Genomic DNA, 18,228 nt, shown 5'->3' on the forward strand with positions numbered 1-18,228 from the left:
TGGATATATATGTCTAGATCATTCCCCAACACATGACGCTTGCCAAGAGAAAAAGGAAAAATATAGGAAGTGGTGAAGATCACCATGACTCTTGTATAAAGGTAAGTACTAGAAAGTAAAAGATAGACCCTTCGCAGAGGGAAGCATTGATTTGCAGAGGTGCCAGAGATCAAGCTTTTAAAACAGAGACGAATAATAATTTTGAGCGATATGCTTTCATTGTCAACATAACAACCGAGAGATCTCGGTATCTTCCATGCTAGATACATTATAGGAGGTTCCCAAACAGAATGGTAAAGTTTTTACTCCCCCTCCACCAATCAATCACACTCCACAGCGAACTGAATCCACAGGTACCATCCATACAAACAACAATCCTGGGGGAAGCAAGCACCACATGTTGGAGGATCCATAACAATATAACTTCTATACAAATATACCCAAGCATAGCTCATAACTTGTCTTCCTTGTCCAACTTCAACTAATTTGATCAAGTTTGAAAATAATTAATGAGCTCACAATCATACAAGATTTCCAAGATAGTATATCTATATGTGAAATATGTCTCCCTTCAATATTCTTTCATGAATTGTTCAAGTGACCAATGCGGTGTTTGCTAACTTTCAATAAATTTTACCACCTATACTTATTTTGTCTGAAGTCATTACTCTCCATGGGATAAGTATATGAAGCATATTTAATTTCGGATTTATGATATTCAATTCATTCAACCATTTACTCATAGGATATAAGTGAAGAACGAAAGTAAATGACAAAACTACTCCAAAACATATAAGTGAAAATCAATGAGTAGTCAAACAATTAAGTAGCTATGTGAGGACTTTCTCTCTCTCTCTCTCTCTCTCTCTCTCTCTCTCTTAATAAAGATTTTCAGATATGAGTATTTTTATTTAAATAGAAAGCAAAATAACAATAGCACTCCAAGAATAGGACGCATCATGTGAACTTATAAAAATTTAGGCTCAACACATAGGCTAACCGATAGTTGACAAAGAGTGGTGGGATGCGTAGCATCCCCAAGATTAGATGTTTGAGAGTTCTTGAAATATTTACTTGTTGTGCCTTGGGCATACCCAAGTTTGAGCTTTTGTATCTTGGTGAATCCTCTCGTATTCCGATTTCACATATTCTCAAAAACTTCATCCACACAAAACTTGAAAGAACTCTTGAGATAAGTTAGTGCATATAATAATAAATCAACTCTTTATGTACTGCCAAGACAAGTTGCATAATAATTGAAAACATCATCTACTTTTTACTATCCTTTCCACAATTTATATCTATCAATATAGGCTATGGAAACTATAGGATAAGTAGATAACAAAATTATGACAACAATCTGTCCAATCAGAACAGCTTGTAGCAATTTATGAAAACAATGTACTTATGTAACTTAAATAAATATTAAAATTTAGGATATGCTATAAAATTTGTATGAAAACACTGTGTAAAAATTTAAGAAACTTTTCACGGTCTAGTAAAATATGAAAATTCAAAAACTTCAGCACGAGTTTGTGTTTTTACACAACACCAATCAAAGCTTGCAATGCAAGCATCCTAATGCAATTCTTGGAACTTTTTATTGAAAAACAAGATTATAAATAACAACTTACAGTGAACAACAAAATAAAATGATGCTCCAAGCAAAACTCAAATTATGTGATGAATAAAAATATCGCTCCAAGTAAGATATATCGATAATGTTTTAGACGAAAGAGGGGATGCCTTCCGGGGCATCCCCAAGCTTAGGCTCTTGTCACTCCTTATTCCTTGGATATTACCTTGGGGGTGCCTTGGGCATCCCCAATCTTAGGTTCTTGTCACTCCTTATTCTCCTCATATTGGTGTCTCACCCAAAATTTGACAACTTCAATCACACAAAACTTAACGGAACTTTGCGAGAAGGGTTAGTGTAATAAAGACAGATCATTCACTTAGGTACTGTCAAGACAAGATTCATAATTATTCCCACATGATATCTACTGTATTCTACTATTACCATAATTTATATCAGTCAATATAAGCTATGAGAACACTAAAACAAGCAAACTATGCATGCAAAACAGAATCTGTCAAAAACAGAACAGTTTGTGAAGGCCTATAGTGTAACCATACTTCCCCGTCTCTAAAAATTCTGAAAAATTAGGACAATCCAGGAAATTTTTATATCAATCATGTGTAAAACATTCAGATCAAAAACATGTTCCGATGAATTTACAAAATTCCTGGACAGAGGGCAAATGTTTCTGTTTTCGCACACAATCAAGTCAACTATCATCAACACTATCCCAAAGGCTTTAATTGACACTTTATTGAAATAAAAGGCATAAAACATGATTACTACTACGGCAACAAAAGACCTTCCCTGGAAACGGCGCCAGGAATCCTTCTGCTACGGGCTACGCCTATAGGGACTTCCTTGGCAAATATGCAAAGGATTCCCCCGGAGCCTTGCGTTGGTGTTCCCTTGAAGCGGAAAGGGTGATGTAGCACAATGACGGTAAGTATTTCCCTCAGTTTGAGAACCAAGGTATCAATCCAGTAGGAGGATCGCGTCAAGTCACAAGTACCTGCACAAACACACAGAGCTTGCACCCAACGCTATGAAGGGGTTGTCAATCCCTTATAGATTGTTTGCAAAGTGAGAACTGAAAGCAAAAAGTAAACAAAGCAAAGTAAAAGTGGAGACAATAGTTGAGAATAGACCCGGGGGCCGTAGTGTTCACTAGTGGCTTCTCTCATGAAAGCAAGTAGACGGTGGGTGAACGAATTACTGTCGAGCAATTGATAGAACCGCGCAAAGTCATGACGTTATCTATGGCAATGATCATATCTATAGGCATCAGGTCCAAAACAAGTAGACCGATACTTTCTGCATCTACTACTATTACTCCACACGTCGACCGCTATCCAGCATGCATCTAATGTATTGAGTTCATAAGAACAGAGTAACGCCTTAAGCAAGACGACATGATGTAGATGGACAATCTCAAATCTATGATGAAAGCCATCTTGTTACACTTGATGGCAACAACACGATCCGTGCCTTGCTGCCCCTTCTGTCACTGGGAAAGGTCACCACACGGTATGAACCCAAAACCAAGCACTTCTCCCATTGCAAGAATCATAGATCTAGTTGGCCAAACAAAACCCAAGACTCGGAGAGACTTACAAGGATATCAAATCATGCATATAAGAAATCAGCAAAGACTCAAATATAATTCAAAGATAATCTGATCAAAAATCCACAATTCATTGGATCTCGACAAACACACCGCCAAAGAGCATTACATCGGATAGATCTCCATGAAGATCATGGAGAACTTTGTATTGAAGATCCAAGAGAGAGAGAGAAGAAGCCATCTAGCTACTAACTACGGACCCGTAGCTCTGAAGTGGACTACTCATGAGTCATTGGAGGGGCGATCATGTTGATGTAGAAGCCCTCCAACTCTAAAGTCCCCTCCGGCAGGGCACCGGGAAGGGTCTCCAGATGAGATCTCGCGGAAACGGAAGCTTGCGGCGGCGGAAAAGTGGTTTCGGGGATGCCCTGATTTTTCGTGGGATTTTAGGGAATTTATAGGCCAAAGAGCTAGGGCAGGGGAGCGCCAGGGAGGCCACAAGCCTGGTCGCCGCGGGCACCCTGGCCACGGCAACATGGCTTGTGGGCTTCCTGTGGGCCTCCTGCCATGGCCCTCAAGTCCCCCGATCTTCTTCCATTCTGGAAAAATTCATTTCGGGGATTTTATTCCGTTTGGACTCCGTTCCAAAATCAGATCTGAAAAGATTCAAAAACACAGAAAAAACAGGAACTAGCACTTGGCACTGAATTAATAAGTTAGTCCCAAAAAAGATATAAAAGGTATATAAAACATCCAAAGTTGACAAGATAACAACATGAAACCATCAAAAATTATAGATACGTTTGAGACGTATCAAGCATCCCCAAGCTTAACTCCTGCTCGTCCTCGAGTAGGGAAGTGATAAAGAATGATTTTTTGATGATTTCATGCTACCTAGCATTGATGTCCTTTGTAACTCCTCATATGTGACGTGAATGTTCAGATCCATTAGATTCAAAACAATAGTTTGCTATTGACGTGGAGACAATAATACTTCAAGCAAACTAGCAAGGTAATTATGAACTTTCAAAATAACAAGGCCAAAAGAAAGTTATCCCTACAAAATCATATAGTCTGGCTATGCTCTATCATCCTTGCACAACGAATTTAAATCATGCACAACCTCGGTATTGGCCAAGTAATTGTTTTCACACCTTTACTTTCTCAAACTTTTTCAACTCTCACGCAATACATGAGCGTGAGCCATGGTTTTAGCACTATAAGTGGAATGGAGTGTGGTGGAGGTTGCAAGGCAAACAAGGAGAAGATGGTCACATTGACTAGGCATATCAGTGAGTTGTGGAGATGCTAATCAATAGATATCAATGTGAATGAGTAGGGATTGCCATACAAATGATGCACTAGAGCTAAGAGTATGTGAAAGCTCTTAAAGAAAACTAGTGGGTGTGCATCCAACTTGCTTGCTCACGAAGACCTAAGGCAATTTTGAGGAAGCCTATCATTGGAATATACAAGCCAAGTTATATAATGAAAATTTCCCACTAGCTATATGGTGGTGACAAAACGAGAGACTCTCAATCATGAAGATCATGGTGCTTAATAAGCACAAGTGTGGAAAGATAGTAGCATTGTCTCTTCTCTCTTTTTCTCTCCTTTTTTTGATGGGCTCTCTGGCCTCTTTTTATTTATTTATTCTTATTTTTGTGGGCATCTTTGGCCTCTTTTTGTAAATGGGCTTAGCTGGCCTCTTTTATTTCCTCATATGGGACAATGCTCCATCAATGATGATCATCACACTTACAACTCAAAACTTAGAGCAATGATGACTCTATAAGGAATGCCTTCGGTAGTGTACCGTGACAATGATCTAGCATGGCATAGACATCAATGGAAACATCATGCTAGATATCTTATGATCATGCAATGGCAATGTAGAAGTGGTGGCACATGTCATGGTGGTAGTTTCATGGAAATATATCTCGGAATGGCTTTGAAAAAGCCATAGTAGGTAGGTATGGTGGCTGTTTTGAGGGAGGCTAATGGTGGGTTTTATGCACCGGCGAAAGTTGCACGGCACTAAAGAAGATAGTGATGTTGGAAGGTGAAAGTGCATCTAAACCATGAACTCAACATTAGTCATGAAGAACTCATATACTTGTTGCAAAAGTTTTAGTAGTAATCGAAACAAAGCATTCAACGCATACTCCTAGGGGAAGGGTTGGTAGGTATAAACCATCGCGCGATCCCGACCGCCACACAAAGGATGACAATCAATAGACTAATCATGCTCAGACTTCATCACATAGCGGTTCACCATACGTGCATGCTACGGGAATCACTAACTTCAACACAAGTATTTGTAGATCCACAACACCTTACTAGTATAACTTCAATATTACCACAACCACAACTCAAAACTAATTGAGATGAATCAAACTTCTCTAACTACTCGATGCACATGAAGGTGGAAGTTTTCATATCCCTTTGGATAACTACCCCTTTTGAGACTACTTTGATAGCATAAGCCAACTACCAAGCCACGCACCGTTGTGCTCTAAAAGATATAAGTGAAGCACATAGAGCAAAATCAACTAGCTCAAAAGATAGAAGTGAAGCACATGTGAGCTGAATTGTCTAACCAAAGGATATAAGTGAAGCTCGACAAAATCACGGTGAGTGCATGTCTCTCTCTCTCTCTCAAGGTGTGCAGCAAGGAAGAGTGTGACACAACAAAAATAAAAGACTCCTACGATACAAGACACTCCAAGCAAAACACATAACATGTGGTGAATAAAAATATAGCCCCAAGTAACGTTACCGATGGATTGAAGACGAAAGAGGGGATGCCTTCCCGGGGCATCCCCAAGCTTAGGCTTTTACGACATCCTTGAATCAACTTGGGGTGCCTTGGGCAGCCCCAAGCTTGATCTCTTGCGACTCTTTATCTCTTCGTCCATAAGAACTTCACCCAAAACTTGAAAACTTCACAACACGAAACTTAAACAGAAACTCGTGATAACATTAGTATAAGAAAGCAAACCACCACTTCCTTAGGTACTGTAGCAAACTTAAATTCTACTTATGTTGATGTTGGGTTACTGTATTTTCAATCTTCCATGGCTAATACCCCCCGATACTATCCATAATTTCATCAAAATAAGCAACCAACTCAACAAAAACAGAATCTGTTAACAGCAGACCAGTCTGTAGCAATCTGTATACTTCGTATACTTCTGGTACTTAAAAAATTCTGAAACATTACGACAGTCTGAAGAATTTGCGTAGCAATCAGAATAAAAAAGAATCAACTCAAAAGCTCGCAGAGAAAAAAATGAAAATTCTTTTCGTGAGCAGAAAGTTTCTGTCTTTTCCAGCATGATCAAACGATCATCCTCAAGACTAATCATAACGGTTTCACTTGGCACAAACGCAAAAGAAACACAAAAAACACAATCATTACAGAATTATGAAAGTGTGGAAAACACAAAACAGAAAGAAAAAGGATAGATTCGTTGGATTGCCTCCCAACAAGCGCTATTGTTTAACGCCCTTAGCTAGGCATCAATGATGCTCACACAAAAGACAAGAGTTGAAGCACAACGAGAGCATCATAAAGCATGTGAAAATTACATCTAAGTCTAACATACTTCCTATGCATAGGCATTTTATAGGAAAACAGATTGTCAAGACAACCAATAGTTACAAAATGCAAGAAGAAAGAGACAATAGCAATCTCAACATAACGAGAGGTGATTTAGTGATATGAAAGTTTCTACCACCATATTTTCCTCTCTCATAATAATTACATGTGGGATCATATTCGAATTCAACAATGTAACTATCACATAGGATATTCTTTTCATGATCCACATGCATTCAAAGTTGACGCTCTTCAAAAATAGTGGGATTATCAGCAACTAAAGTCATGACTTCTCCAAACCCACTTTCAATAATATTGCAAATATCATATTCATCATGAGGCTTAAACAAATTTTCAAGATCATAAGAAAAATCATTGCCCCACTCATGATCATTGCAACAAGTAGTGGACATAGCAAAACTAGCATCCCCAAGCTTAGGGTTTTGCATATTTTTAGCATGATTGTCACTAATAGAATTTATAGTGAAACCATTGCAATCATGCTTTTCATCCAAGGAGCCCTCGTGAATCACTTCATAAATTTCTTCCTCACAATTTTCAGATTCACACATCTCAAGCAAAACTCCATAAAGATAGTCAAGTGCACTCAACTCATTAGCAATTGGATCAATATAATTGGATCTCTTAAAGAGATTAGCAAGTGGATGAGGATCCATATCACAAGATTTTCAACAAGCAAAGATGCAAGCATATTGAAGGCACATGGCACACAAGCGAACAGAAAGCAAGCGAGAGAAAAGGGCGAACGAAAAAGGCAAACGGAAAAGGCAAACGAAAATGGCAAATTGGTGAAGTGGGGGAGAGGAAAACGAGAGGCAACTGGCAAACAAAGTAAATGCAAAAGATGAGTTTGTGACACTTACTTGGATAGATCTTGACTTGATCTCTCCCCGGCAACAGCGTCAGAAATACTTCTGCTACGGCAACAAAAGACCTTCCCTGGCAATGGCGCCAGGAATCCTTCTGCTACGGGCTACGCCTATAGGGACTTCCTTGGCAAATATGCAAAGGATTCCCCCGTGGCCTTGGAGCCTTGCGTTCGTGTTCCCTTGAAGCGGAAAGGGTGATCTAGCACAGCGGCGGTAAGTATTTCCCTCAGTTTGAGAACCAAGGTATCATTCCAGTAGGAGGCTTGCGTCAAGTCACAAGTACCTGCACAAACACGAAGAGCTTGCACCCGAATCTATGAAGGGGTTGTCCATCCCTTATAGATTGTTTGCAAAGTAAGGACTGAAATCAAAAAGTAAACAAAGCAAAGTAAAAGTAAAAGTGGAGACGATAGTTGTGAATAGACCCGGGGGCCATAGTGTTCACTAGTGGCTTCTCTCATGAAAGCAAGTAGACGGTGGGTGAACGAATTACTGTAGAGCAATTGATAGAACCACGCAAAGTCATGACGTTATCTATGGCAATGATCATATCTATAGGCAACACGTCCAAAACAAGTAGACTGATACTTTCTGCATCTACTACTATTACTCCACACATCGACTGCTATCCAACATGCATCTAGTGTATTGAGTTCATAAGAACAGAGTAACGCCTGAAGCAAGATGACATTATGTAGATGGACAACCTCAAATCTATGATGAAGGCCCATCTTGTTACCCTTGATGGCAACAACACGATGCGTGCCTTGCTGCTCCTCCTGTCACTGGGAAAGGTCACCGCACGGTATGAACCCAAAACCAAGCACTTCTCCCATTGCAAGAATCATAGATCTAGTTGGCCAAACAAAACCCAAGACTCGGAGAGACTTACAAGGATATCAAATTATGCATATAACAAATCAGCAAAGACTCAAATATAATTCATAGATAATCTGATCACAAATCCACAATTCATCAGATCTCGACAAACACACCGCCAAAGAGGATTACATCGGATTGATCTCCATGAAGATCATGGAGAACTTTGTATTGAAGATCCAAGAGAGAGAAGAAGCCATCTAGCTACTAACTACGGACCCGTAGGTCTGAAGTGGACTACTCACGAGTCATTGGAGGGGCGATGATGTTGATGTAGAAGCCCTCCAACTCCAAAGTCCCATCCGGCAGGGCACCGGGAAGGGTCTCCAGATGAGATCTCGCGGAAACGGAAGCTTGCGGCGGCGGAAAAGTGGTTTCGTGGACGCCCTGTTTTTTTCTGGGATTTTAGGGAATTTATAGGCCAAAGAGGTAGGGCAGGGGAGCGCCTGGGAGGCCACAAGCCTGGTCGCCGCGGGCCCCCTGGCCGTGGCAACAGGGCTTGTGGGCTCCCTGTGGGCCTCCTGCCTTGGCCCTCAAGTCCCCCGATCTTCTTCCATTCTGGAAAAATTCATTTTGGGGATTTTATTCCGTTTGGACTCCGTTCCAAAATCAGATCTCAAAATAGTCAAAAACACAGAAAAAACAAGAACTGGCACTTGGCACTGAATTAATAAGTTAGTCCCTAAAAAGATATAAAAGGTATATAAAACATCCAAAGTTGACAAGATAACAACATGAAACCATCAAAAAATATAGATACGTTTGAGACGTATCAATTACTACAGTAGCTTAATCATGTGAACATAAAAAACAGAAAGTAAAAGTGTTGGGTTGTCTTCCAACAAGCGCTTTTCTTTAAAGCCTTTTAATTAGGCATGATGATTTCAATGATGCTCACATAGGAATAATAATTATAACATGCAAAAGTGCATCATGAATCTCATGACAAGCACATTTAAGTCTAACCCAGTTCCTATGCATAGGGATTTTGTTAACAAACAATTTATGGTAGCAAGAATCAACTAGCATAGGAAGGAAAAACAAGCATAACTTCAAAACTTTGAACACATATAGAGAAAACTTGATAATATTGCAATTCCAACAAGCATATGTTCCTCCCTCATAATAATTTTCAGTAGCATCATGAAGGAATTCAACAATAAAACTATCACATACAACATTATTTTCATGATCTACAAGCATAGAAAATTTATCACTATCCACATAAGCAAACTTCTTCTCATTCATAATAGTGGGAGCAAACTCAACGAAATAACTATCGTGAGGTACTTGATTGACATAACCACTTTGAATATTAAAATCATGATAACAAGTTTCATGGTTACTGTCACTCTTTATAGCATACATGTCATTGCAATAATCATCATACATAGGAGGCATGCTATCATCATAATAGTTTTGCTCATCAAAACTTGGGGGACTAAAAATATCATATTCATCAAGCATAGCATCCCCAAGCTTGTGGCTTTGCATATCATTAGCATCATGAATATTCAGAGAATTCATACTAACAATATTGCTATCATGCTCATCACTCAAATATTTAGTGCCAAACATTTTAGAAACTTCTTCTTACAACACCTGAGCACAATTTTCCCTATCATCATTTTCACGAAAGACATTGAAAAGATCAAGCATATGAGGCAACCCAATTCCAAAAAAAATTGTAGTTTTCTTTTATAAAACCAAACTAGTGAAAAACAAGAAACTAAAAGATTTGATTGCAAGATCTAAAGATATACCTTCAAGTACTCACCTCCCCAGCAACGGCGCCAGAAAAGAGCTTGATGTCTACTACACAACCTTCTTCTTGTAGACTCGTGCTGGGCCTCCAAGCGCAGAATTTTGTAGGACAATAGCAAGTTTTCCTCAAGTGGATGATCTAAGGTTTATCAATCCATGGGAGGCATAGGATGAAGATGGTCTCTCACAGGCAACCCTGCAATCAAATATCAAAGAGTCTCTTGTGTCCCCAACACACCCTATACAATGGTAAATTGTATAGGTGCACTAGTTCGGCGAAGAAATGATGATACAAGTGTAATATGGATGGTAGATATAGGTTTTTGTAATCTGAAAATATAAAAACAACAAGGCAACTAATGATAAAAGTGAGCACAAACAGTATTGCAATGCTTAGAAACAAGGCCTAGGGTTCATACTTTCACTAGTGCAAGTTCTCTCAACAATACTAACATAGTTGAATCATATGTAAATACCTCTCGTGCGACAAAGAGTTCACTCTAAAGTCAGAAATAGCATAGAACTAATGAAGAAATTATTGTAGGATACGAAACCACCTCAAAGTTATCTTTTTCGATCAATCTTATGAGCTATCCCTATAAGTGTCACGAACAGCCCTAGAGTTTGTATTAAAATAACACCTTAAGATACACATCAACCAAAACCCTCATGTCACCTAGATACTCCAATGTCACCACAAGTAACCATGGGCTTGATTATACGATATGGATCACACAATTTCAGATTCATCATGTTCAATCCAACACAAAGAAATTCAAAGAGTGCCCCAAAGTTTCTACCGAGAGTCAAGACGAAACGTGTGCCAACCCCTATGCATAGATTCCCAAGGTCACGGCACCCGCAAGTTGATCACCAAAACATACATCAAGTGGACCAATAGAACATCCCATTGTCACCACAGATATCCCATCGCAAGACATACATCAAGTGTTCTCAAATCCTTAAAGACTCAACCAGAGAAGAAAACTTCAAAGGGAAAACTCAATTCATCACAAGAAGATAGAGAGGGGAAAAATCCATATGATTCATCTATATTAGTAAAGCTCGTGATACATCAAGATCATGTCATCTCAGGAACACGAGAGAAAGAGAGAGATCAAACACTTAGCTACTGGTACATACCCTCAGCCCCGAGGGTGAACTACTCCCTCCTCGTCATGGAGAGTGTGGGGATGATGAAGGTGGCCTCTGGTGATGGTTTCCCCTCCGGCAGGGTGACGGAAGAGGCTCTCCATTGGTTTTTCGTGGCTTTGGAGGCTTGGGACGGCGGAACTCTCGATCTAGGTTTCTTTCTGGAGGTTTCTTGATTTATAGGAATTTTTGGCGTCGGTCTCACGTCAAGGTGGTGCTCGAGGGGCCCATAAGACAGGGGGCGCGCCCCTGGCTTGTGGCCAGGTGGTGGACCCCCTCCGGTTGATTCTTTCGCCAGTATTTTTTATATTTTCCAAAAATATTCTCCATAAATTTTCAACTCATTCCGAGAACTTCTATTTCTGCACACACAAAAACACCACGGTAGTTGTGCTGAAAATAGCGTCAGTCCGGGTTAGTTCTAATCAAATCATACCAAAATCATATAAAATTATTGTAAAGATAGCATGAATACTTCATAAATTATAGATATGTTGGAGACCTATCAGGCACTACCACAGCAAAAGGATCAGGCCCCTCTCATTTCGCGAGGGGGACCTGGTGCTTAGAAGAATCCAGCGAACAGTCGGCCAGCACAAGCTGTCCTCCCCATGGGAGGGACCCTTCATTGTCAGCAAGGCATTGCACAACAATGCGTACTATCTAATAGACTCCCAGAAGCCGCACAAGTGCAAGAGAGACGCCTGCGGTGATGAGACGGAGCGTCCATGGAACACGGCACTTTTTTGCCCATTCTACTTCTAAGAGAAAAAGAGAAACAAGTGTATGTATGTATCTCCTACCATTTTGTGCTTAAATGAATGCAGCGGGTTCCCTGAGCTGACGCATGGGGCATACCTTTTCAATTCCACAAAAATGTTGCCTTCTGAGTTAAACCTCTGGGTCCAACTCCTCGGAGTCGGGGTCTTCTCTATCTTCATAGTCGAATACATGGAGCGTGTTAAGACAAAACTCTTACCTCCCAGGCTAGCTAAAGTCCGGCTCCCGGCTGTCGGACTAGCGGGTCCCTGGGACGAAAGGCTTGCCGCTCGCAAAATTCAAACTACGAAGGAGTATCCGGTTTGGGGTAGTCTAACCGTCTACGGTTAATTTTTTAGCCGGCCTCCAGCGGCTCGTTCTAAAGTGTAAGTGCTCTTGTAGCTTCCGGAAGCTCATGGCTGATCCCCCAAAGGCAGAAGCCCCATCCCACTCATAGACCGGCTCCCGACTGTCGGACTGGCGGGCGGAAGCTAGAGAGGGCAAAGTTATGGGAAGCTCGAAGCCAAAAGAAAACAAAGACAAAAAATGAGTCGGCAAGCACATTTTTTTCCAAAGCAAAGTATTTGGAACATGCATATATTACACGAGAGTGCAAAAGGCCCATGACCAAGGTTCATTACACACCCCCAGTGGGTGGAACTGTGAATTAATTATAAATGCAGGAAAAGATAAAGTCTCAATTGGTGGCGGCTCCATCCTTGGCCCCGGCATGTCCCATGACGGTCGAGGCGGACGCCTCTTCACTTTCTCGGGCACCTCCTGCGCCGTCCTTCACGGGCGAACCACCCTCACCGCAGAGTCGGTGTAGGCTTCATCACTGGAGTCGGCACCTTCGAGGGCCGCCTCGTCGGTGCTACCGTCAGGATCGCTAAGAGCCAGCTCGAAGTTGTCGTGTGGAACCAGACTGTCATCGGTAGTCTGCTCCAAAGAGTACTCGTCCCATGCGGTGAACAAGGCAACGTTGGCGGCTCGCACCTGCAGCTCGTCCTCGACGGCAGCCAACTCTACATATGTGCCAGCGCACTACACTACAAGCAGACCCAAGTCAAGGTCGAAGTACCATGACTTGGTGACCCGAAGCGCCATATACGCGCCGGCCCGTGCCGCCGACGCACACCAAGCGTTCAACCGGGCACTCCCTATCTCAAGCCACCGGGACAGCCGGGTCATCGTTGTTGGCTCCACCGTGTCCGACCAAAGAGCATGAACCATGGTTAGCCCGGCATCCTGGAGCCGGGCCACGGATCGCGCCAGCTCCCGCAGGCGAGATTTGGTGGCGATTGCCACCTCATCCATGCTCCAGCCGGCTTCCGCAGCCACTTGGACGCCCGTGGCCTGCTGCTCTTTGCGGTGGGCCGCCACGGCCGCATCCGCCGCCTCCCACGTCCCCGAAAAGATATCTGGGGATCAAAAGAGGGTGGACGGAGTCAGAAGAAAGAAAGAGGAACCAAGCCAACACCAGGGAGGAAACTCAAGTCAAGAGGGACTCACTGTTAGGAGGATGTCAATTTCGCCTGCCTCTTCGTCCAGCTCGCGGTCCCAAGCCGTTTGCACCCGGATCCGACTGGCGAGTTCGTAGCACGCGACATGCGCCGCTTGACCTCCTGTGCTAGCTGGTCATCCTTTTCCTTCAAGGACGCATCCTGCTTCGCCAACTCCTCATGATGGACCCGGTCCAACCGCTCCAGTTCGATGATATGGGATGCCTCCTTCTGCAATAGGGCGTCGTGGAGGGATGCCTCCTTCTGTGCCAAGGCATCGCGATGGGCGGCACACATCTGCTCCAACTCCGCCTAGCGGGCCACCTCACAGTCCTTCTTCTCCACTTGAAGAAGCTCCACCTCCTGGCGCAGCCGGACGCCCTCATCCAGCAGGACGTCCCACTACGGGCCGGCTTGATCTAGCCGGACACAAAGATCATCTAGTTGGCTCTCCACCTCCCTGAGCCGGCCCAACAAGGCATTGTGGGCCAGCAATCGGCGGTCATGATGGTCCTGCAGCACAAGAAGAAAACAGTTAGCCGTGGGTAAGACTCGACCCGGCTGACTTCCAGTCGGTCCGACTCTCGGGGGATACACCCAGTGGGTGCGCTCGCGTGCCCCACTTGAAGAAAGAAGAAACAGTTGGCCGTGAGTAAAGACTCGACCCGGCTGATTTCCAGCAGCCCCGACTCTCGGGGGCTACACCCAGTGGGTGCACTGGCACGCCCCCACTGAAGCAAAGTGAAAAGAAAAGATCCCAAGGGAAAAGCAAGGGGATAGGAAACTTACCTCAACCGCCCACTCGGGGCGGAGCATCTTCTTCTGAGCCACCTTGGCCGCCTGCTCGTCATGCTTACGGCATTGGAAGAATTAGTTCGGGAACCCCACTCAACGTGGTATCGGGGGCTGTCCTCTTAAGGGTCATGTGATATGTCTCCAGCGTATCTATAATTTATGAAGTATTTATGTCATGTTTACAATAATTTGATATGATTTTGGTATGGTTTTATTAGAACTAACCCGGACTGACGTTGTTTTCAGCAGAACTACCATGGTGTCGTTTTTTGTGCAGAAATAAAAGTTCTTGGAATGAGCTGAAAATTTACGGTGATTTTTATGTACCAAAAGAGACCCTCGAAGCACGAGTGCTGGGCTAGGAAGTGTATGAGGAAGCCACAAGCCTGCTGGGAGCGGCCACCCCCCTAGGTCGCGCCCCTATGGCTCGTGACTTCCTCGGGAACCTTCCTGACGTGAGACCGACGCCAAAAATTCCTATAAATACAAAAAACCCAGAAAGAAACCTAGATCGGGAGTTCCGCTGCCGCAAGCCTCCAGAGCCACGAAAAACCACCTTGGCACCCTGCTCGATGGCGAAACCATCACCACAGGCCACCTTCATCACCCCGGCGTCTCCATGACGAGGAGGGAGTAGTTCACCCTTGGGGCTATGTACCATTAGCTATGTGTTTGATCTCTCTCTCTCTCTCGTGTTCTTGAGATGGCACGATCTTGATGTATCGCGAGCCTTATTAAGATAGATGAATCATATGGAGTTTTCCCTCTCTATCTTCTTGTGATGAATTGAGTTTTCCTTTTTACGTTTACTTATCGGATTGAGTCTTTAAGGATTTTAGACCACTTGATGTATGTCTTGCGACGGTATATCTATGGTGACAATGGGATGTTCTATTGATCTACTTGATGTATGTTTTGGTGATCAACTTGCAAGTTCCGTGAACTTGGGAATCTATGCATAGGGGTTGGCACATGTTTTCGTCTTGACTTTCCGGTAGAAACTTTGGTGCACTCTTTAAAGTTTTTTTTGTGGTGGATTAAACATGATGAATCTGAAATAATGTGATGCATATCGTATAATCAAGCCCACGGGTACTCGAGGTGACATTGGGGTATGTAGGTGACATTAGGGTTTTGGTTGATGCGTACCTTAAGGTGTTATTTTAGTTTGAACTCTAGGTCTGTTCGTGACACTTATACGGATAGCTCATAATATTGACCAGAAAAGATAACTTTGAGGTGGTTTCGTATCATACAATAATTTCTTCGTTTGTTCTCCGCTATTTGTGACTTTGGAGTGAACTCTTTTTCGCACGTGAGGGATTTATATATGATTCAACTATGTTAGTATTGTTGAGAGAACTTGTACTAGTGACAGTATGGACCCTGGGCCTTGTTTCCAAGCATTTATACAATGTTTTGCTTGCTATTTACTATTTGTTACCTTGCTGTTTTTATATTTTCAGATTACAAAAACCTATATCTACCATCCATATTACACTTGTATCACCATCTCTTCGTCGAACTAGTGCACCTATACAATTTGCCATTGTATTGGTTGTGTTGGGGACACAATAGACTCTTTGTTATTTGATTGTCGGGTTGCTTGAGAGAGACCATCTTCATCCTACGCCTCCCACAGATTGATAAACCTTAGGTCTGTTGGAAATATGCCCTAGAGGCAATAATAAATTAGTTATTATTATATTTCTTAGTTCATGATAATCGTTTATTATCCATGCTATAATTGTATTGATTGGAAACACAATACTTGTGTGGATACATAGACAAAACACTGCCCCTAGTAAGCCTCTAGTTGACTAGCTCGTTAATCAAAGATGGTCAAGGTTTCCTGGCCATAGGCAAGTGTTGTCACTTGATAACAGGATCACATCATTAGGAGAATCATGTGATGGACTAGACCCAAACTAATAGACGTAGCATGTTGATCGTGTCATTTTGTTGCTACTGTTTTCTGTGTGTCAAGTATTTATTCCTATGACCATGAGATCATATAACTCACTGACACCGGAGGAATGCTTTATGTGTATCAAACGTCGCAACGTAACTGGGTGACTATAAAGATGCTCTACAGGTATCTCCGAAGGTGTTAGTTGAGTTAGTATGGATCAAGACTGGGATTTGTCACTCCGTGTGAACGGAGAGGTATCTCGGGGCCCACTCGGTAATACAACATCACACACAAGCCTTGCAAGCAATGTAACTTAGTGTAAGTTGCGGGATCTTGTATTACGGAACGAGTAAAGAGACTTGCCGGTAAACGAGATTGAAATAGGTATGCGGATACTAACGATCGAATCTCGGGCAAGTAACATACCGAAGGACAAAGGGAATGACATACGGGATTATATGAATCCTTGGCACTGAGGTTCAAACGATAAGATCTTCGTAGAATATGTAGGATCCAATATGGGCATCCAGGTCCCGCTATTGGATATTGACCGAGGAGTCTCTCGGGTCATGTCTACATAGTTCTCGAACCCGCAGGGTCTGCACACTTAAGGTTCGACGTTGTTTTATGCGTATTTGAGTTATATGGTTGGTTACCGAATGTTGTTCGGAGTCCCGGATGAGATCACGGACGTCACGAGGGTTTCCGGAATGGTCCGGAAACGAAGATTGATATATAGGATGACCTCATTTGGTTACCGGAAGGTTTTCGTGCATTACCGGAAAAGTTTCGGGCTCATCGGTAGTGTACCGGGAGTGCCGGGAGGGGTGCCGGGGACCATCGGGAGGGGTGTCACGCCCCAAGGGGTCTCATGGGCTATGGGAAGAGATAAACCAGCCCCTAGTGGGCTGGAATAAGTTCCCACTAAGGCCCATAAGGTTTGAGAAGGAAAAAACACAAGGTGGAAAGAGTTTCCAAGTGGGAAGGTGGAATCCTACTCCAAGTAGGATTGGAGTAGGACTCCTCCACCTCCAATTTCGGCCAAACCTTTAGGTTTTGAGGCTGCCTCCTCCCCTCCCTCCCACCTATATATACGGAGGTTTTAGGGCTGATTTGAGACGATTTTCTCACGGCTGCCCGACCACATACCTCCATAGTTTTTCCTCTAGATCGCGTTTCTGCGGAGCTCGGGCGGAGCCCTGCTGAGACAAGATCATCACCAACCTCCGGAGCGCCGTCACGCTGCCGGAGAACTCTTCTACCTCTCCGTCTCTCTTGCTGGATCAAGAAGGCCGAGATCATCGTCGAGTTGTACGTGTGCTGAACGCGGAGGTGCCGTCCGTTCGGTACTAGATCGTGGAACTGATCGCGGGATTGTTCGCGGGGCGGATCGAGGGACGTGAGGATGTTCCACTACATCAACCGCGTTCTCTAACGCTTCTGCTGTGCGATCTACAAGGGTACGTAGATCACTCATCCCCTCTCGTAGATGGACATCACCATGATAGGTCTTCGTGCGCGTAGGAAAATTTTTGTTTCCCATGCGACGTTCCCCAACAGTGGCATCATGAGCTAGGTTCATGCGTAGATGTCTTCTCGAGTAGAACACAAAAGTTTTTGTGGGCGGTGATGTGCGTTTTGCTGCCCTCCTTAGTCTTTTCTTGATTCCGCGGTATTGTTGGATTGAAGCGGCTTGGACCGACATTACTCGTACGCTTACGAGAGACTGGTTTCATCGTTACGAGTAACCCCCTTTGCTCAAAGATGACTGGCAAGTGACTGTTTCTCCAACTTTAGTTGAATCGGATTTGACCGAGGAGGTCCTTGGATG

This window comes from Hordeum vulgare, chromosome 1H (assembly GCF_904849725.1).
Source record: "Hordeum vulgare subsp. vulgare chromosome 1H, MorexV3_pseudomolecules_assembly, whole genome shotgun sequence".
Taxonomy (NCBI): Eukaryota; Viridiplantae; Streptophyta; class Magnoliopsida; order Poales; family Poaceae; genus Hordeum; species Hordeum vulgare.